The sequence below is a fragment of the Schistocerca cancellata genome, chromosome 5 (genome assembly GCF_023864275.1).
Source record: "Schistocerca cancellata isolate TAMUIC-IGC-003103 chromosome 5, iqSchCanc2.1, whole genome shotgun sequence".
Taxonomy (NCBI): Eukaryota; Metazoa; Arthropoda; class Insecta; order Orthoptera; family Acrididae; genus Schistocerca; species Schistocerca cancellata.
Window position 1 is genome coordinate 706,869,814 of NC_064630.1, and position 26,971 is coordinate 706,896,784.

Below are 26,971 nucleotides of genomic sequence, written 5' to 3' on the forward strand. Positions count from 1 at the left end.
TGGGTACTGAAAAAGCTGTGAATTAATCCTGGTGAAAATATGATCACTGGGCTGCAACATTGCGATAAAATGAGGACAACCGATGCAGACAGGTCTGCATTTGACATGGCCAAGAAAGCAAGACAAACATCCAGGAAGGTGAAAAAGAAGCTGGAAGACCTGCTAGAGGCCAAAGAAGGGCCATCATATGCAGCAAGATAGTTTTAATTAACTGTAAGTAGCAAATTTCAAAAGTTTTTTCTTTGAAGTCAATTTCCCGCAAATTAAAATTGTCAGTACATGTGCCCCATTATATCAGAAATTATCAAAGATAAATGACTGAAATTTTCAGAGACTCTGCGTAACATAAAAAACCACCTCTGGTACTACATTCATTAATATTTCCCCATTAGGAAGTACACAACAAATATTTTCTGCAGAAAAACTTAATATTTTTTGATAATAAATTTAAAAAACTTTCTTAAAAACTATGAAATGGATAAAGTAGATTTTAGTACAGTTGACTCTATTAGCATCATGTAACATACAGTAAAAATATTAAGGTCCTGCATCAAATAGTTTTTTTCAGAAATGGGTCAAATACTTGCCTACATTAACATGGGTTAGATAGGCAGGGTCTGGTCCTCTTAACGCCGCTGAATTTCAGCCATCATTTTTCCAGTGAGTATGTTTCATTACTTGTGCTTAGCTTATGGAGATAAATGAAACAGGACTCTTGGAAATTTGCAACGGACTGTGACGTCAGTCTGAGTCCAGTGCGAGATGTGCTCTGCGTATTCTCCCCTCTGTGTTTCCATGGATCGCACGTCACTGTACCCATTTGTACAGGGAATGCAGGACGTGTGACAGACCTACTGTACCGCATCAAGGCAGAAAAATGCGATTGTGAAACTGTACACCCACCTGGACTCTTCTAAAGATTTTCTTGTCCTTATACTGAGTAGGAAACCAGTCAAATACCATTGTACTTGAGGTGCGGTGGTAGGAAAGTCTCTAGCGAATTGCCTAAGGCCCAATAAAATGTGAAGTTTAGAAGTCAACTGGGATTCCAACGGCTTTTTTTATTAATGGCACATACAGCAGAGGGAGCCGTACACTGATAACAAGCGGTTTACAAAGTCACACGTAATGCTGTTCTAATGAGTAAGACTTCCAGTCCTGGTGCATTAAGTACACAAGTCTCAAACTGTGCTCTATTCTTCTTTGTATTGTTCGCAGAGTCGCGATGTCTTGAGATCATTAAACATACGACGCTGGAACCGGATCTCAAGAATACGCCCTCCTGCTTAGAACCGTACGGTCTCAACCCTCCTGCTAAACTGCCCTCGTCACCTCGAAATACTTCATTCGGTGCGCATTGTTGGCTGCTGCCGATGTCTCATAGAGTGCTTCGTGTGTAATAGTATCGATGTTTGTGGTTTCACAGTGTACCTTTTACAAAAACATAGTAGTACTTTTTGTTCATTGCTTCAGTAGGTTAATGGTGAGTGAGGGTAACACAGCCGTATAGGACAAATTGAGGGGGTAACTTAGAGTAATACTGTTGTACCAATTTCGACATTAGCAGTGAGAAAGACATATCTTTCTTACTTTGCATCAATATTCCATCGATACCATAAAACGATAACATTTTACTGAAGTATTCTCCATAAAAATGGATCAGTACACATACATGTTCTCAATGGAAAGTACGTGACTTCGCAGATCTTTTTCATGTTTTCTTTTAATGATAAAACAATACGTTTCCGAGACACTGAAATATAAGGAACTTTTCCCACACATGTAAAGAACAGACACTGAATTTTTGAATGGGTAAAAATTTAAGTATATGTAATCATATACTGCTTCAGCGCTTGTTGGTATAGTATCTATAAGTAGATCGTTTCCTGATAGGAACATACAGGTATTCAGATAATACCCAAAGATACATCATGGTGTTTGTAACCATGATGGTGTCGATAGGCATATGCTGAGTGGAAAAGTTGGTGGGCTGGGCTTCTCTATTTTCTCTAATTGAAAAACCGTTTGCCCTGAGAGAATTTACTGACACGGAAAACACATTAAAAGTCTAACATTATTTAAAACTTTAGCTGCTAATCAAAATAAGTAACTGAATTTCCGACATGACTTTTACACCCATGATGCTTTAAGCACAACGTTGACATATATAATAATTTCCGTTAACTACAATGTTTAATTTCGACGCAGATATTGTAATGGCTGTACTGCGTGAGATTTCGTACTTTCTCCACATTTGTGAAAACATAATGGATTGAAGAAACAATAACTGTTGCAAGATACACATGCCGTTTATCATTCTAATCTCAAAGAGAGGTAGGAACTTCGTCGTTATATTCACATTTGTGCAGCACAAACAAAGATTGTTGTATTTTGTACGATATGAAATTGCATTTTTAATCACACTTTTCACGTGCTCATCTACAGAAAGTTTTTAACAATAGTAATAAAAAACTGGAGCATGAAAATATTAAACATGAAGAAACACTCGCGCAAATAATTGAATACTTCACAATTATTAAGTAAATTAACTAAACCTCGAAGCGGAAGACCAGCCGCTTTTTAGGCTTCGCAGTGTAGTTACATTTGCGAATAGAAAAAAGAGCTGAAAAAATTGGGGAAACACATTTAGTGTTCATTGGTCTCCAGAAAGCTTATGACAACGTCCCACTAGCCTAGCTGTTTGAAGCACTACAGCTACATGGTATTGTCCTGTTACACATAAAAAGTATACGTATGTAACATGTACAAGGCGAGCACCGGGCTAATAAGGGCAGGACCTGTTATCACTAAATCGTTTAAAATAAATAAAGAACTGAAACCAGGATGTTGTTTACCTTCAACATTGTTCAAAATATATTTGCAAATCGCCTCGCAGAACTGGAGAAACGAATGCAATAACATTGGAATTCAGTTGTACCACAATGTGAACCCCGTTTTATTGGCAGATATTTCCTATATGGCGAGAAAATTAATAGAAGAATATTGCAAATGGCGAATGAAGTTGAACATTAAGAAGACACAATATCAAAAGACAAACTGTTGAACAATGGGATCGCAATCGATACAACTTTGAAATATCAGGCAAATTATCCGTTGATATCAGTGAAAGATATAAATACCTAGGCTCACAGCAAGCGGCTTGGAAACAAAGCTTAATACCGTGTAAAGCCATTACCGAGTAAATTACCATTTATGGTTCAGAGTACTGGATACTTACGAAGAATGACCGTAAAAAGATCGAAGCTGTAGAAATGGAATTTCTACGACGAGCAACAAGGATCTCCCGTTAAGAACATAGAATAAATGAAATGGTTCAAATGGCGTGAGCACTATGGGACTTAAACATCTGAGGTCATTAGTCCCCTAGAACTTAGAACTACTGAAACGTAACAAACCTAAGGACATCACGCACATCCATGCCCTAGGCAGGATTCGATGGTGCGGCAGTAGCAGTCGCGCGGCCCCGGACTGAAGCTCCTAGAACCGCTCGGCCACCACCGAGCCGGCGAATAAGTGAATATGTATGGAAATATCACACAGGAAAAACACCATAACGGATGAAAGAGGAAACAGAACAAATTTTCTCGTTTGGGCACTTCATGAGGATGGGGCAAGAAAGAACACCAAAGAATATGTTTGAGTATAGACCAACTAAAGAAAGGCGCAGATAAAGATCACGACTTAAATGTATTGAAGGGGTAGCAAGGAGTTTTTCTTGGTCATCAGTCTACTGACTGGTCTGATGCGACCCGCCACGAATTCCTTTCCTGTGCTAACCTCTTCATCTCAGAGTAGCACTTGCAACCTACGTCCTCAATTATTTGCTTGACGTATTCCAATCTCTGTCTTCCTCTACAGTTTTTGCCCTCTACAGCTCCCTCTAGTACCATGGAAGTCATTCCCTCATGTCTTAGCAGATGTCCTATCATCCTGTCCCTTCTGCTTATCAGTGTTTTCCACATATTCATTTCCTCTCCGATTCTGCGTAGAACCTCCTCATTCCTCACCTTATCAGTCCACCTAATTTTCAACATTCGTCTATAGCACATCTCAAATGCTTCGATTCTCTTCTGTTCCGGTTTTCCCACAGTCCATGATTCACTACCATACAATGCTGTACTCCAGACGTACATCCTCAGAAATTTCTTCCTCAAATTAAGGCCGGTATTTGATATTAGCATACGTCTCTCGGCCAGAAATGCATTTTTTGCCATAGCGAGTCTGCTTTTGATGTCCTCTTTGCTCCGTCCGTCATTGGTTATTTTGCTGCCTAGGTAGCAGAATTCCTTAACTTCATTGACTTCGTGACCATCAATCCTGATGTTAAGTTTCTCGCTGTTCTCATTTCTACTACTTCTCATTACCTTCGTCTTTCTCCGATTTACTCTCAAACCATACTGTGTACTCATTAGACTGTTCATTTCGTTCAGCAGATCATTTAATTCTTCTTCACTTTCACTCAGGATAGCAATGTCATCAGCGAATCGTATCATTGATATCCTTACACCTTGTATTTTAATTCCACTCCTGAACCTTTCTTTTATTTCCATCATTGCTTCCTCGATGTACAGATTGAAGAGAAGGGCCAATGGCTACAGACTTGTCTTACATCCTTCTTAATAAGAGCACTTCGTTCTTGATCGTCCACTCTTATTATTCCCTCTTGGTTGTTGTACATATTGTATATGATCCGTCTCTCCCTATAGCTTATCCCTACTTTTTTCAGAATCTCGAACAGCTTGCACCATTTTGTGTTGTCGAACGCTTTTTCCAGGTCGACAAATCCTATGAAAGTGTCTTGATTTTTCTTTAGCCTTGCTTCCATTATTAGCCGTAACGTCAGAATTGCCTCTCTCGTCCCTATACTTTTCCTAAAGCCAAACTGATCGTCACCTAGCGCATTCTCAATTTTCTTTTCCATTCTTCTGCATATTATTCTTGTAAGCAGCTTCGATGCATGAGCTGTTAAGCTGATTGTGCGATAATTCTCGCACTTGTCAGCTCCTGCCGTCTTCGGAATTGTGTGGTTGATGCTTTTCCGAAGTCAGATGGTATATCGCCAGACTCATATATTCTACACACCAACGTGAATAGTCGTTTTGTTGCCATTTCCCCCAATGATTTTAGAAATTCTGATGGAATATTATCTATCCATTCTGCCTTATTTGACCGTAAGTCCTCCAAAGCTCTTTTAATTTCCGATTCTAATACTGGATCCCCTATCTCTTCTAAATCGACTCCTGTTTCTTCTTCTATCACATCAGACAAATCTTCACCCTCATAGAGGCTTTCAATGTATTCTTTCCACCTATCTGCTCTCTCCTCTGCATTTAACAGTGGAATTCCCGTTGCACTCTTAATGTTACCACCGTTGCTTTTAATGTCACCAAAGGTTGTTTTGACTTTCCTCTATGCTGAGTCTGACCATTAGAAACATGACCACTGAAGACACACAAAAGAGGTGATTTTGGAGGCTGAGATCGGGATGCGGCAGAAGCCCTAAGATTGCGGTCAAAATAAATTTCGCATATTGTTTTATTGTCAATAATGCTAGTCATAGGAGTTCGGACTGATTTTGTTCTGTCAAGTACAGTCACAAGAAAACAAAAATAAAGAAGAAGAACACATTTCCACTTGATAAAAATACACGGAGAACAATAACAAAACATTACAAACATTCCACTGCAAACAGTACAATTTCTTCTCACTGTCATCTTGCATAACACTCATTTATGAAACAGTTGCTCCTCCTCGTAGCTGGAGACACTTCTGAAAGTGGTTACGGGTACCCCTTTCCAAACTGTTTGGATAAGCTCCTGGGAAATTGTTCCATTTATCCATAGCGGCGTCTGTGATTCCCTGTAAGGCCTCTGGTGTGACAGGACGAATGAAAACAGCTCATTTTAGGTTGGCCCAAGCTTTGTCAATGCAGTTGACATGTGGAGAAAATGAGGGCCATTCCATCCTGCTGATTCTATGCTCCACTAGTGATATGTTCGCGCCGGTCGCGGTGGTCTAGCGGTTCTGGCGCTGCAGTACGGAACCGCGGGACTGCTACGGTCGCAGGTTCGAATCCTGCCTCGGGCATGGGTGTGTGTGATGTCCTTAGGTTAGTTATGTTTAAGTAGTTCTAAGTTCTAGGGGACTTATGACCTAAGATGTTGAGTTCCATAGTGCTCAGAGCCATTTGAACCATTTGATATGTTCGCGAGATTGTGACGATGGGACACACAGTGTCATCCACCAGCTTGAATGCCTCCCAAATACGTTCACCAAACGGAGCCACAATACTTGCAAGGCCGTGGTCCCGATATTTCATATCAGCCATCTCCCTATGTACTGATCAAGGGGTCTGACAAGGCTATACATGATTCTACCTCAAACATGACTGAAGCACCTTGATGAATGTGGCGGTCTACGATACAGTTATGCTCGTTTTACGCGAAGAACGAATATAATCATTGACAACCAGTTACGTGAATGGCGGGCGGCCATCTATCGTGTGAACGGGCTGACTATTATAATCGCGTTTGTAGCGACGCGCGATAATTCTAGGGATAAAGGAATGGGGCCAATTCTAAATTCGGTACTAGTGGCCTCACTGCGCATGCGCGAGCTAGTAGCTTCCTGCTGTGGTCATGTCTCTACCGAGTGCTGTGTCCGCCGTACTGCTTTCTGGGACGCTTACCTGTGTTATGTTTCTGTTTATGGTCGTTTCGTTAGCACAAGGAACTCTCTGAACAGAAGGTGCGCATTTCGTAAATATTTTCTCGTAATTTTTTAAATCTTGGTAAATGTCATAAATAATTAATGATGCGCTAACGTGAAATCACGACATTGGCAGTGTTATGCTAGAACCGGTACGCTGTGTTTACGTTGATCATTTAAACCCGCTGTGACAATAACTTATACGAGATTATAGTTCGGGCCTAGTACACTTGGAGCATGTCAGAAGACTATAGTCCTCCTCGAACACTTTCGTCAATCGTGTAAAAAGGGATTTAGGCTGTAATCGTTGTCCTCGTTACCTCTACAAAAGTTTCATTATTGTTAGGGTGAAGACTATTACGAGGCTCATGAAAAACGAGCGTTATGTCCAATTGCTGCCCAGTCTCCAAGGAATCGTTTTCTGCCCCTCTCCAAACCCGATTTAGAGGAACAGCCTTGAAAGGTCTTCCGGGACGTAAGCTCTGCTCATGGAGCCTATTTCGTATCATTTGTGTAGAAATCTGCCCTGCTGTATTTATCTGGAACTGCCACTGTAGGCGTGCAGCATTCTATTGAGGGTTCCTGCTTGCTGTTATACACAGACGTCGGTCCTCCAAATCTGTTGTATTTCTTCCGTGACCACCTCTGTAACGATCTTCAAGTGATTCTGTCGCTAGAAACTTGTTCCGGATTCTAGAGACAGCACTTTGATTCACAGCGACACTGGCTGCGGCGTCCGCCTATCTCTATCCCAGCTTCATTAGAGTTACTATAAGGAGCTTCTCGTCGTATGTTATTGTTTTTCGAACCACCCTGAAGCTACACACGTCTCCAAACGAGACACAGCACAGTACTCTAAGGTCTACAGATGACACGGTTACACACATTGCCCCATCACTGTAGAAACATGGACTATTTCCGCTAGATTTACAGTGCAAACAAACGAATTATATTGAGACCGTAACATCTGCATAGCAGCCTTCAATAAAAGATTTTGAAATGTGCAACGTTTATTCGGAGCACTATATGTAGTGTAGTTTTATAATATACAAGACACTCGCTGGACAGTCGGTGAAGCCGTATGCGACAGTCATCGGTAAAGAGAACGTTATGCTAGTCCTGAGCGGTGCATTCGGCATGTTGTTGGACCCATCTGTACCGCGCTGCATGCTGTCGTGGTTGCAAAGATAAGCCTCACCATGGACATCGGGAGTGAAGTTGCGCATCATGCAGCCTAATACGCACAGTTTGAGTCGTAACTCGACGGCCTGTGGCTGTACGAAAAGCATTATTCAACATGGTGGCGTTGCTGTCAGCCATAATCCGTAGGTATCGCTCATCCACTGCAATAGTAGCTCCTGGGCGGCCTGAGCGAGGCATGTCATCGACAGTCCCTGTCACTCTGTATCTCCTCCATGTCCGAACGACATCGCTTTGATTCACTCCGAGACGCCTGGACGCTTCCCATGTTGAGAGCCCTTCCTAGCACAAAGTAACAATGCGGACGCAATCGAACCGCGGTATTGAACGTCTAGGCATGGTCGAACTACAGACAACACGAGCCGTGTATCTCGTTTTTGGTGGAATGACTGGAACTGATCGGCCCCCCTCCGTCTAAAAGCCGCTGCTCATGCATGTTTGTTTACATCTTTGGTCAGATTTAGTGACATCTCTGAACAGTCAAAGGGACTGCGTCTGTGATACAGTATCCACAATCAACGTCTATCTTCAGGAGTCCTGGGAACCGGCTTGATGCAAAACTTTTCTTGATGTTTGTAGAAAATAAAAAGAAATTTGATCTGTCCAACAATCTTTTGAGTAAAAAGTAAAATGAGAGATGGCTGGCGAGAATGGCCTGCCGCCTCTCAACGCCTATGGTGTATACGACTGTGGTCAGGCGAAGGAATTAACAGTTACGCTGCCGCCGTCCCTATTTAGCGCTCCCTTCGCGTCTGTTAGCTAGTTTCCGTCTTTGTCACATCTTCAGAAGCACTCTGTTCGTGCGGCCCGCGCTGCCAGCTGCTCATTATGTGAACGTCACACATCACGCCACCACGATAAAATGTCCAACATTCACTTCAACATCTCGCAAAAGAAGAAGAGTCTTTCCTCGTTAGAACGTAGGATCTCCTCGTTACCTTGGCTTGTCCCTTGATATCCAATTACGGCTATCTTTCCTTATTCCGATGGGGCACGACTTGGTTTATACGACCAGGTTGTAAAGAAAGCAGTGAAATGAAATAAAACCAGCGAATCCGTTAAGAACCTGAAGTATAATGAATACATGGTGTCAAATGACAATATGTGTCGTAAGTAAATTACGAATAAATCCTGTACGGTACTAACAAAAAGACTCAGCGAACTGAACTGCGCATAAAAATACGAACATGTATCTTAATTCATTCCATGTCCTAGACGTCGTACAAATCACGGCACATCGTTCTTTTTCGCCAATGTATTTTACATGTTGTAGTGTCAGACCTAAATCTGGTAACTTTGACAATAATATTCGAGACGCTGTCGCGAAAATTTCACCTGCCACACGCCAGTTACTTCTTCCCTCTCTTCCTTCACTGTCGTAACGTTATTTCATACTTGTTTTCACATATGAGAAACATTTTTGTTCTTAGCCAAGGCATGAGAGATTTTATCTTCCAGAAGTTTAAGAAATATCCACAGAAAACAAAAATGTTATCTTTTCACTTGAAAAATATCGTAATTTGTTAACTGCGCCTTTTATTGCTAGTATTTATACGTGTAAATTATCTCACATACGGCACTATAAGACACACACAAGAATTTATTTAAATGGTTTTAGATTTATGTCACGTAATTTGATATTATGACTACTTAAAATTTTTTAGAAATACTCTATAGAAGAGTTTTTAGATAAATATTGGGATATAAGGTAATTCTGTATGAAAATTCGTCTTGAAGATATGTTGCAAAATGCTTTTAAAATTATGATGATGTGGACAATGGAACTATTGACGTTAGTCATCTACGCTGAATATCATGTGAATATATTTGTTCTGTAATACTAAATCATGTGCTGAGTTTAAGAGCGATCGCAATTCCATATGGTGTAACTACTGTACGTTGGTTGTATGCCATACACCTTGGAAGTGTTTTCACCTAAATATCAGGTGATTAGACAGCACACATGCGTCAGGTGACGAGATTTCGCCTACAACCCGAGCGACGTGTTGTCATGTAAACGTTGTAAATGATAACAAAGGCACGAACATTAAATACTTCTACTGTTGGCATATACACTTTGAATATATTCTTGATGAAATGCCGTCTGTGCTTGCGTATATCGAGCTCTTTCTGGATCTATTAAAATCAAGCTTCAAATGCCACCATTAGATGTACATAGAGAGCTTTTAAGTGGTTATACTCGTAGATTGTCATATTGTTTGTTATTTTATATTTTAAAAAATCGATAGTATTTTTAAGCATTTTTATGTTTGCACAAAAATTTCTAAAACTATATCAAAATGTTTATGTACAAATTAAATTATTAGATGTTGCATATGATTTTGCAGACAGTTTTTTTCAAGTTGTAGAACAGTGACTTGGTTTATATGTTATGACAACAATTTTGGCATATGTAATTACATGCCTTAATGTAATGTGAGGTGAAAATATGGATTCGTACCACCACTGCACCATCTGAAGTATTTACTAATCACTAAGAATGTTTTACGCTGGTATGTGTCAGTTGTAAAGTGGCGATGAACGTGAACACTTGTAATGGGCGCAATAGCTTTTGTGTACCTAGCTATTATTTTAAAGTTGGAGTATCGGATTCTAGTTTAGCTCACGATACCAACAAGGACATAGATTGTATAGCATCACATACTGTACTGAAGGAGAAGATTGTGTAATGATTTATACATAGCATGTTGTGATTTCATGTACTGCAGATCTTGGATATAATCAAGTGTGCTGTTATGTTAGTTGCCGTACCCTTCCATTTTCGGTCCCGTGTTTCGCAGATGGCAACGGAGAATTTCCGAAAGCTGTAATCTGTATGATAAATGACAGTTCAAAAGTTATGCAGTGCTCAAAAAAGAAAAAAATTACGTCGACATTTTCACTGGCAAACGACCACAACGTTTCACTCACCCACCCCAATGTGCAACTTCTAGTTATCATTACAGAAGTTTGTGCTTTCAAAATGAAGTACAGAAGTTATTGCCGATAATTTTCTCTGCTTTTACGTTTTCTGGTGATCAAATTATCTTCTGAAATAAGAAAACCAACACAGTAAAATTCACAAACTCCATATGGTTGTAGATGCATAATCTACCACAATATCTACGCGTAACAGAAAAACAATTTCTTTCATAGGACCCTTACAAATGTGGTGCAAGCTAATCCTTGGAATCATTATGATCAGTAAGTTAACCTATTCCTGTGTCCAAAAAACCTATAGTGACTGGTTGTGCCATCTGATATGAGAAAAAGGATAAGAGGACGGAAGAAATTTCTGTTGAATGTTAATTATATTAAATGTGTATAAGTGAAGTTATATCACAGGTCATTGCTTTTACAATATGTTAAACCTGCGTTATGTTTTAGCAGTTTGAGCAGTCAGCTTCAGTGAGGAACGAAGCGAGACTGCATATTCGATAGAGTTCGTTGTCCACTGTGAGAACAAATTTCCACGCCTTCGATTTTATGACAAAGTCCTGCAGGAATTCTCCCTATTATAAGTCACAAATGAATGTGTAACCAAAGATATTGGGGTAACACGTTGTGGTATGTGAAAATTACCGTGAAAGTCAACGCAAATTGATAAGAGTATCAGAAAAGACAAAGACCGGTGATGTATTTAGTACATGAATTCTAATTTGTCTTCCGGTTATAAAGTAATGAAAGGAGACAAAGTGCTGTGTTGGCAAGACAGCCAACCCACTATGAGGAAGCCGAAAGGCACGCGTTTAAGCTCACGCAGGCTGGCGTGAGGTCTGGAAAAGGACAAGGGAATAATACTAGCAAAAAACGTACGTAGCTGCTGGAATACTTAACTTTAATCCATAATTGGCGAACATCGCTCTTGACGGTACATGTTTTACAGCATCAATAGTAACTGGTAATGGCGCCTTGCTAGGTCGTAGCAAATGACGTAGCTGAAGGCTATGCTAACTATCGTCTCGGCAAATGAGAGCGTATTTTGTCAGTGAACCATCGCTAGCAAAGTCGGCTGTACAACTGGGGCGAGTGCTAGGAAGACTCTCTAGACCTGCCGTGTGGCGGCGCTCGGTCTGCAATCACTGATAGTGGCGACACGCGGGTCCGACGTATACTAACGGACCGCGGCCGATTTAAAGGCTACCACCTAGCAAGTGTGGTGTCTGGCGGTGACACCACAGTTACTTGCACGAAAAACTTGAGCTCGCCAACAAAGAAATTAATTTTGATGTTTTTTGCAAGCCAACTACAGCGACTCAGCAAGCGTCGTGATTCCATTCCTATTGGAAGTTTACAAGTCATCTTGTTTGCTTCCTTCCAATAGTACTAAATTTATCTGCCACTTGTCACGACTGGCAATAGGCAGGACTCTTTAGTTGCAACTACTTAATGTCTTATTACGTTGATTTATCACGAGGAAATTTTAAGTGTTCGTCGGTAAAGGGGCTAATGATTCCACACTGTGTATTGGTGAGAAATGCACAGCCTGAACACTGTTGTGAATGCAGTTGGCGGACTCTCACGGCTTTGTGCTGGTTTGCGGGTGTCAGGTGGCCACCGACGGAAGCTCAAGGAATGTACCGTTCCTTCTCAGTAAGTCGGAGTAGGCGGCCTGTGTCCGCCGCGCGTGGTCTCGCGGTAGCGTTCTCGCTTCCCAAGCACGGGGTCCCGGGTTCGATTCCCGGCGGGGTCAGGGATTTTCACCTGCCTCGAGATGACTGGGTGTTTGTGTTGTCCTCATCATTTCATCATCATCCAGGAAAGTGGCGAAATTGGACTGAGCAAAGGTTGGAACATTGTACGGGCGCTGATAACCACGCAGTTGAGCGCCCCACAAACCAAACATCATCTCTAGGCGGCCTGTGGCACTACTCGCCTCTTGAGATGGCTGAGGGCAACAGTTTCAAGTGCTTGCTGGGGCACCACAATTTACGGCCGAAAACTACAAGTTTGAGAACGTGGTTTGGCTTCGGGAATTCCAGAAGTGTTAAACTATGCTTTGATTCGCTCGTCGCCGGCTGACGTCAGACGGGAATTTCTAGGACTAACTAGCGAGGAAAATGTACTTTGATTGGCCCGAGACTGATGACATCCGGGGGTGGGGATTTGTTAAACGTGGCACTGACACGCTATAAGCGATAAAGAATAACATTTTACCTAATTAGCTTTTGCGGCCATATTGGTGCGAATTTCCAAGTCGGGAGCTGGTGGAGGACGAAGGGGCACTCTCGGTTTGACGCTGGATGAGGTCTGGTCGCTGGTTTGAGACGTCGTAGTGGTGGTAGTGTTTGAGTCCTGACGGGCGAGTTTCTGATTCTCCACTACGACCGATGTCCTCCGACTTATCGCCGGAGCCGATTGGTGAAAGCTTACAGCAGCACGGCTCACTACGTGGCGGTTAACGTCTATATCTGGCTCATCCAAGAATTGCGCCCGGCCGGCGCGCCCACGCCCCGGGGGCGCCAGCAACACCGACACAAAGGAAGGCCTCGGCGCTTGTTGGTGACGTCACGTCAGCTAGGCACGACGAACGCCAGGTCTGTTGCAGGCAGAAACACCTGGGCGTGCTTATCACTATAAATCTCTTATTTTTGGACAAAATGTTTGGTATTGTTTTGGATTCTGCAGCTTTATTTAGCTGAAAGATTTTCTTACTATCGTAAAGCTACAAATGAAGATCATAATTCTGTATTACGGAATCCTGTCGAAACAAACGTAGATCAATATGAGAAGATGCTTTGCCCCATTGCAAGCTTCGGAAATTTTACATTCAAGTAACTATATTTACTTGATCCATTTTGTTATCGAAACTTACCCCAACCCCGTTACAATGAACTCGTTTCTTTAATTTAGTTATTTATTTTCGTTTGACATCGTCACTGGAAATGTGAACTAACTTACATGTGTAAATGTCCAACTGTTGCCAGTCATTAGATTACAGTCGTTTTCAACGAAATGAATTCTAAACAGGAAGCAAAATAGCTTCATATATCGAAAATACTGCTGAGCTTAAACTTTTTTAAACATGCACATTAGAGAAGATAAATATTCCCCTTTTGCAACTGAAAGGAGAAACTTTATAAGATAAAAAATTTTATTTCATAAAACAAGTATCTCTCTTTTGCCTTTTCCTCTGTTCCCCACCCCATCGCCAAACGTGTACAATCGCAAGATATTTCATTAACATTCAGTGCTCCTCACCCCATAGTCAACCAAGATACCTAAAGAAGAGCACCAATATGTTCACAGTTTTTTGTAAAAGCAACCCAGTACAAACGTTACTTCCTCAGATTTACAAATAAGGTAAAGAAGCACGAATTCATTTGCTGCTGGACCATGACGTTGTTGTTGTATGTCAATCCTTAAAACAGGTGGAAATGTAAGTTCAGGAGTACACTATTTGTTAAGAAGTGTAATGAATTGCAGAATTAATTGATTGCAGAAATCTCCCTGAACACTGTGTGTTGGTCAACTACCGCCAATAGTTTCACATTTTCCTGTGTCAGAGAGGGAGACACCACCATTATGAGTATGCCTGCAACAGACCTGGCGTTCGCTGTGCCTAGCTGACGTGACGTCACGAACAAGCGCCGAGGCCTTCCTTTGAGTCGGTGTTGGCGCCAGGCAGTATAGTTCAGCGCCCCGTCCGCGACCGTGTGTCGCTAGTGTCGGCATAGGAGCGAGACAGACAGCTGCGGAGCGAATGAGACCGTACACCACTGCTCTGCGCTGGACTGTCCCGCAGTCAGATCCAACGCAAACAAAATAACAGAGGAAGCGCACCTCTGTAAGAGAGGCCGATGAGCGGTAAAACAAGCAAACCGTTTATCGTTTAGGTAACAACTAGTGTTCGTGTGGCAGAATTACTACGCAAAGCTTTAGACAACAATATCCAAAACGAGAATCGAAGAACATCTTAGTTTTTTTCTGACCCACAGGTTCTTTCTATTAGTACTGCACATGCACACTCGTCATATGTACAATAGGCGTCTTCTGAAAAATATATTAGATTCTTAAATGAACTAGAGTCATAAATATTCTATTTTAGAAATAAACTTTATGTAAGGGATAAAGAGTCTCATTCTTACTGTTAGCAGTTACAAGTAAATATTTTTTGTTATACTTCGGGCTATATCTCTTTGTATCCCTTTTCAGAGTTTAGAAATCGGATTCTTAGTTTGCTGTATTGTACGTAATAAGTTTAACCGACCAAGTTTGAAAACTTATAAAAAAAATAGAATTAAGGTTATAAAGCTCTTTAATTCTTACAGTAAACATTGTTAAATAAGACAATTAACATTTTACACTTTTTTCTTTTTCGAGGAAACGGTTTTGTCAATGTTTGTGGTACAATATTCCCTGAGACTGATAACCTCAAAGAATTAGTCAAATTTTTATCGCCAAGTAATGGACGACTCTTAATTTTAGCAAGCTTTAACCCTTTGTTTTCTGACATAAGAAAAAATGTACTTTTTAACATTTTCTTTGCAGAATTTATGCTATTGTGGCCTCAAATGACGGTAGGATTTTTTGTAAAATTTTATTTTATTTAACTTTTTTCTGTCCTGGTACTCACAAGTACCGTCAGACTCCATGGACAGAATCACAACATGTGCAGAAAAATGCTCCAATTTTTATAAGTTGTACTTTATTCCACATAAATATTAAATATTTTAACATTAGAAAATTAATTAACAGAAATATGATATTTCTGAAATTTTTTTAAATTTCACAGAGATTTAATCTAGAGCAACTACACAATACATAGTAACTTAGCTATACATTTTTGACAGTATATACGTATCACATATTTAGAGATATCTCATGAAATTGTAGGAAACAGTTCTTTTTCTCATTGCAGCACAAATACACTTTACATGTACCACATCGTGAATGTGCTCTCAACTGAATTTTGTTTTTCGCACAAATTTCGCATCGTCCTCTTTTACAACTGAACACTACAAAATGGTTTCCTCTGTTGCCAAGACGTACATCCTTCGGAACAGAAAAGTTATCCTTCCTTCTCTTTGGGAGAGTTATTTCATCTTTAACAGAGTTTCTCTTTTTGAGATTTGGCACTTGCTGTTCATTCATTAGCCCTAGTGCCACAGCACGCCTGAATTCCAGCAGTGGCAGTGCCCCATGTAGATCACTGAAAATGACGTAAGCATTGACAAAAGCAATTTCTATTGCTCCCCAGAAGAGACGGTGCCACCATTTCTTTGATCGCTTGTCAAGACCATAAGTTGAATGTAATCTGTCTGCATGATCCACACCACCCATGTTTTTATTGTAATCACATACAATAACTGGACATGGTATAGTCATACTAGTTCCATCTTTCTGTTTTCTTGTCACTACGCTCTGTTCAGTGCCATGGAAGTTTGACGCAAAATACACTACTTTATTTTCCTTCCATTGAAATACTGTTAGGTCTAAAGATGACTCTCTGTGATTTGATTTAGACATTTTTCTTTAGGTAAATTGCCTGGCAAACCTTTCCTGTTTGTTCTAATTGCTCCACAGGCAAATGTATTTACCGATTTCTATGTGAGAAAAAGTGGACAGAACAACTAGTGAGAGGTAACGCATTGTTGCAACAATAAAGTGTTCACACAACCTGACGGTACTAATAAGTCCGCCTTATATTTTCCACTTTATCTCATTCACATGTAACGTAATGCTTCAAACTATTATAAAAAAACAAAGAAGATAAGTACGCACAATGCAAAACTCAACGGAAGTTTCAATAAATTGCGCACAAATTCAGGCAACACCGTGGAAACAAGCACATACAATCTTCAGTTTTCACAGCAGCGCGCGAAAAACAATTTCAAGCTCTGACCGCCAGAGAGGTCTATGTATTGCACAATAACATCTATGAAACAGTAGAGCAGAGTTACTGTTACGTACCGACAGGCCCTCAGATCACGAAACAGCACCACGAGAAAATAATGAGAGTCAAAACTTACTGGTACTTTTAAGTACCGTCAGGCAACAAAGGGTTAAAAGAGAGAAAAAGCGCTCACAGATAAACGTGGAACCAAAGATTGAGAGAACTTAGGCCGCGTGCTTGTGCAAAAGAGGATATTTCTCTCGTGGAAGACAGCTGTAAAAGTCATCCAAAGTTTTACACATGAGAAAGTGGACCTTCAGGCGGATATCGCACTGCAGGTCAATCAGCTCTAGTTGAAGCACTTGTGAGACGTCCTATGCCCGAAGGGAAAACGGGCGAACAAATATATCTAAGGCCGATTGAAGCTCATTTATCTCCAAAAATCTGTTTTCAAACCGTTCTTGTAATTCGTAAATAATCTGAAAAATACACATCTTCTTTAACGCTGTCTAGTGCAGGAAAGTGTCCACAATTCTTCTCGCGCAATTGTTATTCCCACAAAATAAGTTATTTTTGAGTGCTTGAATCGTCTGCACGAAATCAACGACATAGTGATTTTCGAGTTGGAGTGAAATGTTCACAGTATCTAAATGACCAGTAAGGTCACTCAAAAAAGCCAAATTCGCCACCCACTTAGGATCACAAAGTAATTCTTCTGGACGGCCTTTCATTTCCAAAAAGGTATTTATTTCACCCCGATGAAGTAGCTATCCTCTGCTCAGCCATCTTACTTCGGTGTGGTATGGGATGTCCGGGTATTCCGCTTCGATATCAACCAGAAATTCTTTAAATTGGCGATGTGTGAGTCCATGTGAGCGAAGATAATTAACCGTTCGAAGAACTGTGCCGATAACATTTTTTATGTTGACAATATTCACACAAAGTGCATCGTGGTGTATCAGACAATGGACTGTCGCGAATAAGGAACAGCCAACTTCAGCCATTTTCGACCTCACGTAACTCAGAAATCCAGTGCGTATCCCTTGTAGCGCAGGGGCTCCATCCGTTGTTACACTGGTCAGGCGTTCCCATTTTAAACCCATTGAATCTAACACGTTTTCCACGGCTAGAAAAATATCCAAACCCTTGATTGTGTCTTTTAATGGTATAAGATCGAGAAATTCTTCGGTGACACGCAGATTGTCGTCGACACCTCGAATGAATACGACGAGCTGAGATATGTCCGCAACGTCAGCGGACTCGTCAAGAGCGATAGAAAGTGAAATGAAATTTGCCGCTCTCTCCATTAATTGCTGCTCCATATCTGAGACCATATCTTCGACTCTGTGAGCAACAGTTTGAGGCGAAAGAGCTATTTTTTCAAATTTTTCCGTGAGGTCTGGTGGACAAATACAAGCCGCCGAGTCGACCAGGCAATCCTTGATGAGATTCCCAGCAACAAAGGGTTTCCCTGCTTTCCCAATTCTCAGTGATCATTTGTAACCTGCGCACAAACTTTGCCCACCTGTTTCCTGCTCGTACCACGCCAAAAAAGAACATACAATTAATTTTGTACAATCCTGTTTTATAACACTTTTATCACTTTAACTATTAATTGTTTCATTCATTTAAACTAAAATAAAGAAACTAACAAGAAAGATTGGTTTTAGATGCGTTTTCCACCAGTTCCTCTGAAAAGGACAGCGATGTGTCGTCGCAAAACAAATTTTTATCTTTTGCAATATTTGCGTACAGCGGTATAGCGAGACTCGGCGGGCAGTCTGCACGGCCAGCTAAGCGACACGGCTCGGCCACTGCGACAACATACGAATTCGCCCGGGGCGCGGGCCGCGGGCGATGGTGGGCGCTAGCGCCCCAGGGACACACTTTGGACGAGCCTGGTCTAGATAGAAAGCGCACCTTTGCCGCAGCTGCGCTAAACCCGAATCAGCATTAGTATCGTTTGATATGGCATTCCATCGACTACTGGAGTTTCTAAATGGAGTTGGGTTGTGGCGGATTAGTGATGTAGTGTGAAGTTAGGATACGGTAGCCTTCCCTCTGCTTACATATTTTGTTAGTTGTCGTGAGCAATAAACTTCGTCTTTTGTAGAATGTTGACGCCGATTCTTTAATTATTTGACACTTTAATTACACCATGGAAAATTACACTGTCAACACAGAGTGTTTTTGAGAGTGATGATAGATCGCCGCCGGCCGCTATGGCCGAGCGGTTCAGGGCGCTTCAGTCCGGAACCGTGCGACTGCTACGGTCGCAGGTTCTAAATCTGCCTCGGGCATGGATGTTGTGATGTCCTTAGGTTAGTTAGGTTTAAGTAGTTCTAAGTTCTACGGGACTGATGACCTCAGATCTTAAGTCCCATAGTGCTCAGAGCCATTTGATTGACCGCCTATGCGAAATTTGTGTAACCCCTCCCGCTGTCGATCTTGAACTAACCAATTCAGAATTCGTTACTAGCAGAAATGAGCATAACCTGCACATTTTCGATAAGTTTCATAAACAAAAAGTGGAGAAAAGTAGTAGTCGAATAGAAGCTAATTTTGCAATTCCAGAAGCATTATTGTACTATCGTTCTTGGGCAGTATTCCTTATCAGCTTGCTAGGTTGTTTAAGTGCTATAACGTTAAAGTACATTCACCACTTATGACAAGATTCAGTATCAAAAATGGTTCAAATGGCTCTGAGCACTATGGGACTTAACATCTATGGTCATCAGTCCCCTAGAACTTAGAACTACTTAAACCTAACTAACCTAAGGACATCACACAACACCCAGTCATCTCGAGGCAGAGAAAATCCCTGACCCCGCCGGGAATCGAACCCGGGAACCCGGGCGCGGGAAGCGAGAACGCTACCACACGACCACAAGCTGCGGACTTTCTCATGTAGAGTTTAAAACGTTTTTACCACCTGCTCATTTTAGATAGGACCTTACCCTTAATTTGTTTCTATTATTCCCCTTGTAGAAATTGTGAAGATGCCTCAAAAAAGGCGGCACGTGTAAATAAAGATTCTGTTGTCATTTGCAACTTAGACTATGTCTCTTACTGAAGAACCACCGAGATTTTATATCCATGACTGAATTACTCATTTTGATCTCTTATAATCTGCAAATCAATAAAAACCAATACTTTCCAATCCACGAAATGCAACACTACATATTTACTTGCAAATCCGTAAATTATCAAGACACCATTGTCATATCTGTTATATGATATTTATTTTATCAGATTCACGTGATATTGTAATTTTGTTTCTCATTTTATTGCACTGGTTGATCGTTTCAGGACGTATGGCTCGACAAGAGGTGTTGCGGTGTAATGGCCGTTTAGCCAATGAAGCTTCCAATTATTTTCGTGTCTGAGCACGTGTAATTGGCAATTAACAACTGCTGTGTGCCTGTTTGCTTCGTAATTATTTAGGTCGCGGCTTATTATGGTGTCCTGGCCGGCGGTTGTGCTTGTTTCGCGGGCAGCTTGATAATAACAATTACAGCATCCAAGCTGTGGCTCTGACGGCCCATGTTAACCGCACCGGAAAAAGAGCTTTTCGGAAAGCGTTGTGTCGTCAACAAGACATGCATTACTGTGACACGTTGATTGCCGTGTTAGACCACAGAGATTTTGCTGTCCTCGAACATGTTTGTAAATTTTCATTTCTTTTTTATTTTTGATTCATTTGTATCTATGATAATATTATGTATTAACAGCACGAGAGCCGGAAAGTCTTCTCTTAGAGCTTACCAGCAAACAACCCATTCTTTAATGAATCTAACTCATATAAATAAAGCCGATTCAAACTTATGATTAATTCACAAATGTGTTAAATACAACGGGAAACATGTAAGCGAGAAAAAATTTGGAAAAGATATGAAATTATGTCTAAAGTTTGATGGATGCGAATAAGCGGTTTCATTATCAAACACTGAACGAGGTAAAGTTTGGTTAATTTACTCTTCGTCTTAAGGAAAATCTAGGTTTTTAAAGCATATAAATGCTTATGACGTCATATCTCCTGTGCTATGTGTTGTACAGTGGTATTAGTTTGAAAGTACATTCAGTGGTATAAGTAAATGCTGCCTGCAAAAATGTTGCGAACAGAATTAGAAGTAAACAGGTAATAAATTAAAACGTCAAACTTAACGCTACGGTTCCTTTCGATAGACAGTGAAAATGTGGTAACCATAAAACTTTTGTCTTTCGTCGTTTTGTGAAAGGTGTCCAGAGAGAATAGTTTCGTAAGGGTTTGAAATCATGCGTTAATTTCTTTGGAAGTCGTTAAGTGCTCTCATTCTCAAATACTGGTTGAATACAGTTTGGGTAATTTGGGCGCGCTATGTTACACTGCCAAAAAACATAAGTGCTGTAACTGTTATAGTTTTATTACTTTGTTAAAATTTAAGCATCAGGTTATACGTCTTTATGAGCAGCCCGTGGTCTCGCGGTAGCGTCCTCGCTTTCCGAGCATGGGGTCCCGGGTTCGATTCCCGGCGGGGTCTGGGATTTTCACCTGCCTCGAGATGACTGGGTGTTCTTGCGTCGTCTTCATCGTCGTCATTCGTCACCACTACGGTCGGAGGAAGGCAATGGCAAACCACCTTCACTAGGACCTTGCCTAGTACGGCGGTACGGGTCCCGCACCGTACCCCTACGCTCTGTCACAGAGTATGGGACTTCATCATCATGAGCAGATTATCGCGGTTTTTAAATTTTTAAATCTCGGTTAACATTTATTTGAAATATTGAAAATCAAATGTTTGTTGCCCTTGAAAGTAATCAGACACACCCTCAAATGGCTTGGGTACCTGTGAACGGGTTCGTCGTTTAGTGATATAGATTATGCATATGAAGTAACTGGGTAGCCCCTGACCGAAGCAGCTCCCGTTACGACAGAGGATTTGGATTTACGATTTCAGGCGCTCTAATTTCGATAGTTTCAGTATATGTATTTTACGTTCATTTAACATATTTCACACATATTTAAATTCGACTTCAATCTGTACGTGTATTTCATTTCGTCCTGCAGTTGCATGTTAGTCCTGAGAAAGTTTGCAGTTCTGCCTGGGTAAGGAGTAAGCAAAATATCGTGGACAATGGTTCAACATTTTAGGTGTGAAAATGGAACAAATACTTTTTAGTTTAGTAAGAAAGTATTTCTCATCATGCTTGACATTCCCTTACACTCCTTCATAAAAGAAATAAAAAATATATCTCATAAGTCTGTGTTAAAGTGAGCAGCCAAAGAGTTTTGAAATCACCATTCGTTGCAACTTAAAACAATATTCCAATAATAAATGAGGTCGTAATGTTCGTGAAATATGCTTTCAAGATTCAGTACTACTTCGTGCTTTATTTACAGAGCCAGATACGTAATGAACCATGTATCTATTAACCCTGATACGGTGTTTATTTTGCGCATGCACTCAAGATGCTTGGGTCACAAAGGACCCAGCTCTTTTTCTGTTTCTGGTAGGTATACTCTTACAAATTTGTGTAACGAAATTATAAATAAATTCATAATTTTGATGGATTAATGGATCAGTCATTCAAACTGCATAATAGAATAGTACAACAGTACAATCATCGACTATTAAAATTATGTACGTGTTTATTTTACTACCTTACGCCTGTTACTAAAAATTTTTGCTTGTTTATGTAAGATGTTTCTTGCAAGTGAATCTTTTACACGTAGCACACTTCACTGAACTTTTGTTGTAAATTTTTCCACAAAGATGACATTTGCCTCTCTTCCTACTTCTAGGATCGTTTTCTTTCGATGTGGAGGGTAAAGATTAAAACGATGTTCTTCTCTCTACAGCTTTTCTTTCAGCATTTCTTCTTGAAAGATATTCTCGTTTTTTCGTTTATACGTCAATTACCAGCTCGATAAGAATTTCTAGGGATTTTTCACTGCAAGGTGTTTGCTTTCCATTACGGGTAGTTGCCATCAAAAGTACAGAAGAATTATATGCAGAAATTTTGTGTCCACAGCTCCTTTCACAACGTTGTAGCATGAGATGATCTGGGGTTTTCTTTCGATGCCATCACATACTTTTGTAGCGCGCTGCAGAGTGCTTTGCTGAAGAACACTTTTGTTTTTCTATATGATGTATGATTCAAGTGTTGTGTTCTTTTTGCAAGCAAATGTCGATATGTAACTAGGAATTTCCCTAGTCTCCAATAATTTTGGTGGGATGGAAGGCTTGTTTTTCCATGCAGTTCCAATTATTGCGGTGTTTCTCTTCTTTAGAATTTGTCCTCTCTTTTAGGAGGTGTAAAAGTTGTCACAGCCTTTCAAGCCGTAATAAAAGTCAGTTACAACCTTGGGTACCGGTTCTTTTCAGGGGCGCTGCCTAGTCGTTTTCTGCTAATACGCTTGAACATTCCATACATAACTTGTTTCATTGTTACAAAGTACCCAAAACTTGATTCCGTGCATTGCTGGTTTATTATGAGCATACTGACAGAAAGGGTAGTTTCCATTGAACACAACATGTTGCTCATTTACCTTAAAAAACATAATGGAATTATCAATCGTGGATGCTATATCTACTCGTTTATGCCACAAATTCGTTGTAGGTGCAATCTTATTTTTTTCACGTCTTTGTAGTTTCCTCTTACGATCGTCAAACAGAAGAATCATATCTTTTGTGACATTGTAGGTTAGCGACCTTTGCATTCATCTAATAAACTTTCAGTACACTCGTTATGTGACTGATGCACTATTGCTAATAACAAATGACCTGTGTAAGCGTCTAACATCTAATTTTTCCACTCACCCCCATATAAACGCGTTACTTCAGAATTATAATGGGTGACTACCATGCTTAAAAGTGACAGAGGAAGAAACAATTTGAAAGCAGGTGATTACAATTTTTTAACTTGATAGAGGGAGGAGAAATTTAAAAGGTGTGTATTCAATTCTAATGAGGGAAGTTGCATACTTTGTTTCGATTCATGTATCAGATTGTGAAAGCTCATCTGTTTTGATGTGCGACCGGCACGTATTTGTTCGCGTCATGTGGAATGTTCAATACAAAGGTGATTTAGATAGCAATATGCATGCAATTGACGTAAACGTCAGCGGGATGTTACACACTGCGAGGAGCGATGTATAAACTCAATCACGAGGAGAAATTACGGCCTCTTGATGCCAACTGAGGAGCTACTCGACCGAATAGTAGCGGCTTCGGTCAAGAATACCATCATAACGGCTATCCGCATCCTCCACTGAGGTTGACACGGCGGTCGGATGGTCCCGGTAGGCCACTCGTGGCCTGAAGACGGAGTGCTTTTTTTATCCCGTAAGTTTCTGTAGTAAGAAAGAAAGTTAATGTTCTTATATGACATTAAAAGGTTCAGGCAAACAACTTGTGTTGAAAGGTGAAGAATCTTAGTTTTTAAAGAACGTTGGAGTGTGTAAGAATCCATAGGCCTTCGTACACGCATGACAGTCGGCTCCAATGAAGCCTAACTGCCGGTTAGAGGCTGCTCACGGTCAAGTTACAACGAATTAGACCCCTCTGCAACGAAACTGTCTTTTTCTCAGTCGAAAGCCAGCAATCAGTATTTGCATCTACCTGCGTTGTCTTCGGCTTGTCTAGCGCAAATCTTAAATAACAGTGGCTTATCTGCGGAGTTTAACAGCAACTCAGCGCTGAGCAGAAGAGAATCTTCGAGTTAGAATTTTTTTTTCTTTTTCATTCCTCGGATCTGCGTCTACTGTGGTATTCAAGTATTATAAATTTACTATCAAAAGGGCCTTGTTCAACTCAAAAGCTTACATATTTTACGCTCTTTTCTTTGGGTCAGGAAGATAGTAATGACGTTAACTGAACCCATACTTCTACGCTGTTAAGTAACATTTTAACGTTCGGTTAAACGAAATTAGCCTCATCATTTTTTTGCAAAGAATATGTAGACTACACTTTCCAAGCATATCCTTGGACTGGTTCTCTCTTCCATTCAGTTGATTTCTGCTTGTAAATCAGAATTGCCCTGCTTTCCATTTTCTGTTCTGGAGTATCATGTGTGTCTTTTAGTGGAGATAAAGAACCCAAGTCCGAAACGTGATCGTTATCCACCGAAACTACTTCATCGCTATCAGATATTTTCGGCAGTATGTATGCTGTTTTATCATCTTGCAAAGAGACCATTATCCTGAGAAGAAACACAAAACGAATGAATTTCAGAGGTAGGAAATAAGTGACCTGAGTAGAAGCGGATCACTTTATACACGGATTCGGTTATAGCAAGAAACAGTGAGTTACGTTCGTCCATCATTCCTTTCAATAAAAATATATATTCAGTTGTTCAAAACTGTAATTGCTTCACATTTTTGTACCCGCCTTACTGCACACATACGCTTTCCACTGTTGGCAAATGGAATATTGTCAGAATCTGTTGTAATAATAAATGTTAAAATACGCAAGGTATATAAAAGACCCGAACTGCTTGAGAAGTATTATTTCTGGGAATGCTAAACTAAAAGTCAAAATGTTCTTTCAGCATGTACTTCGCTAACGGAGTAATAAAGCCAATGAAGGCAATTTATTATAACCAAATATTTTCTGAATGATAGACCATCAAGAATCCTTGTGGGTTAAAATAGACTCAAACGGCTTTATGGAGGTTAAATTTGCTAGAACGTGCAGCAGGAGTTCGTGAGATTTTTTGTGTGCAACTTTTCATAACCACCCTCAGCCATATGTTTGCTATAAGAGACTTACTGTGCCAATAATTCTTTTACAGATAGCAAGGTGTATGTGCGCCAACTATGGAAGAAACTGCGTTACACAGAAATATGCTGATAAATCGCTATTTCTGTAACCTCACATCCATAGGTCTGAAATATCATACATGCTGTCACCATTAACCTACTAACTTCTAAAATTATGCTTTTGATAGTAAGATCGGTCGTTATCAAACATCTTTACATGTCACAGCATCTCACTGCTACCTCCCCTTCCATAGTCACCCCTCACAGTATTTTTAAGTACATATTGAGAAATTTGTATAAAGAATTAGGTTGAAAGTGTTCCAGTAGTGCCGGAGTTATAGTTTTGTCATCTCTTTTTCACCCGACTCCTACCACTTGGGGATAGGTGGTTCTTATCCCGACATTGCTCTTTTCCAATTTTTGATATGTGTACCACGTTTGCTTGAATTCGATTCATTAATTTAGGATGAACTGTGGAAAAAAATGTTCATATGTGTGCGAATTCCTAAGGGACCGAACTGCTGAGGTCAACAGTCCCTAAACTTACACGCTACTTAAACTAACTTACACTAAGAACAATACACACACCCATACCCGATGGAGGACTCTAATCTCCGATGGGAGGGGCCGCGTAATACGTGACATGGCGCCTCAAACCGCGCAGCCACTCCGCGAGGCTGAACTATGGAATGCTCGTACCACCCTACAATATTTTTTATGGGTATAGTGCTTCATTATTTTTTGGTCCCGAAATAATGTGGAACATCGTCTTTTTATAATCATGAAGTAAGTAGAGAAATCCGTCATTAGTGTGCAAATAATTAGTATATAGTATACTTACGCCCCCTGTCCTGCTGTTGTTTTACGTTTGTGTCTGATATTCACGGATACAGACGTATCTATTGAACGAACATCCTGCAATGTACGTTTAGTTCGAACACCTTCGGAACGGCGCGTAACACTGATACGAGGGAAGAGGGTCAATCTCAAGATACGTTTGTTGCCCCTAGAAAACAGCCATGAAAAATATATAACTGGTCTAGTAAATAAAATTATTTTAATTTCGTCGTTTACATCATGAACATTAGCAGTTCCTAAATCTCACTCCGACATATATTTAGGAGTCTAAAGGATGTTCCAGAAACTGCAATAGGTTGGCAAGTCCAAAGATGTACGAGTATTATGGACTATATAAGTCAGCGACACATGAACTGTGAAAGAAAAATTAACAACGAAAAAACATGGAACACCGTACCATGAGCAACAAGAGATGAAGCAGGATAGTGTCTGCTTGTTATGAAAATGGTTCAAATGGCTCTGAGCACGATGGGACTTAGCATCTGAGGCCATATGTCCCCTAGACTTAGATCTACTTAAACCTAACTAAGCTAAGGACATCAAACCCATCCATGTCCGAGGCAGGATTCGAACCTGCGACCGCAGCAGCAGCGAGGTTCCGGACTGAA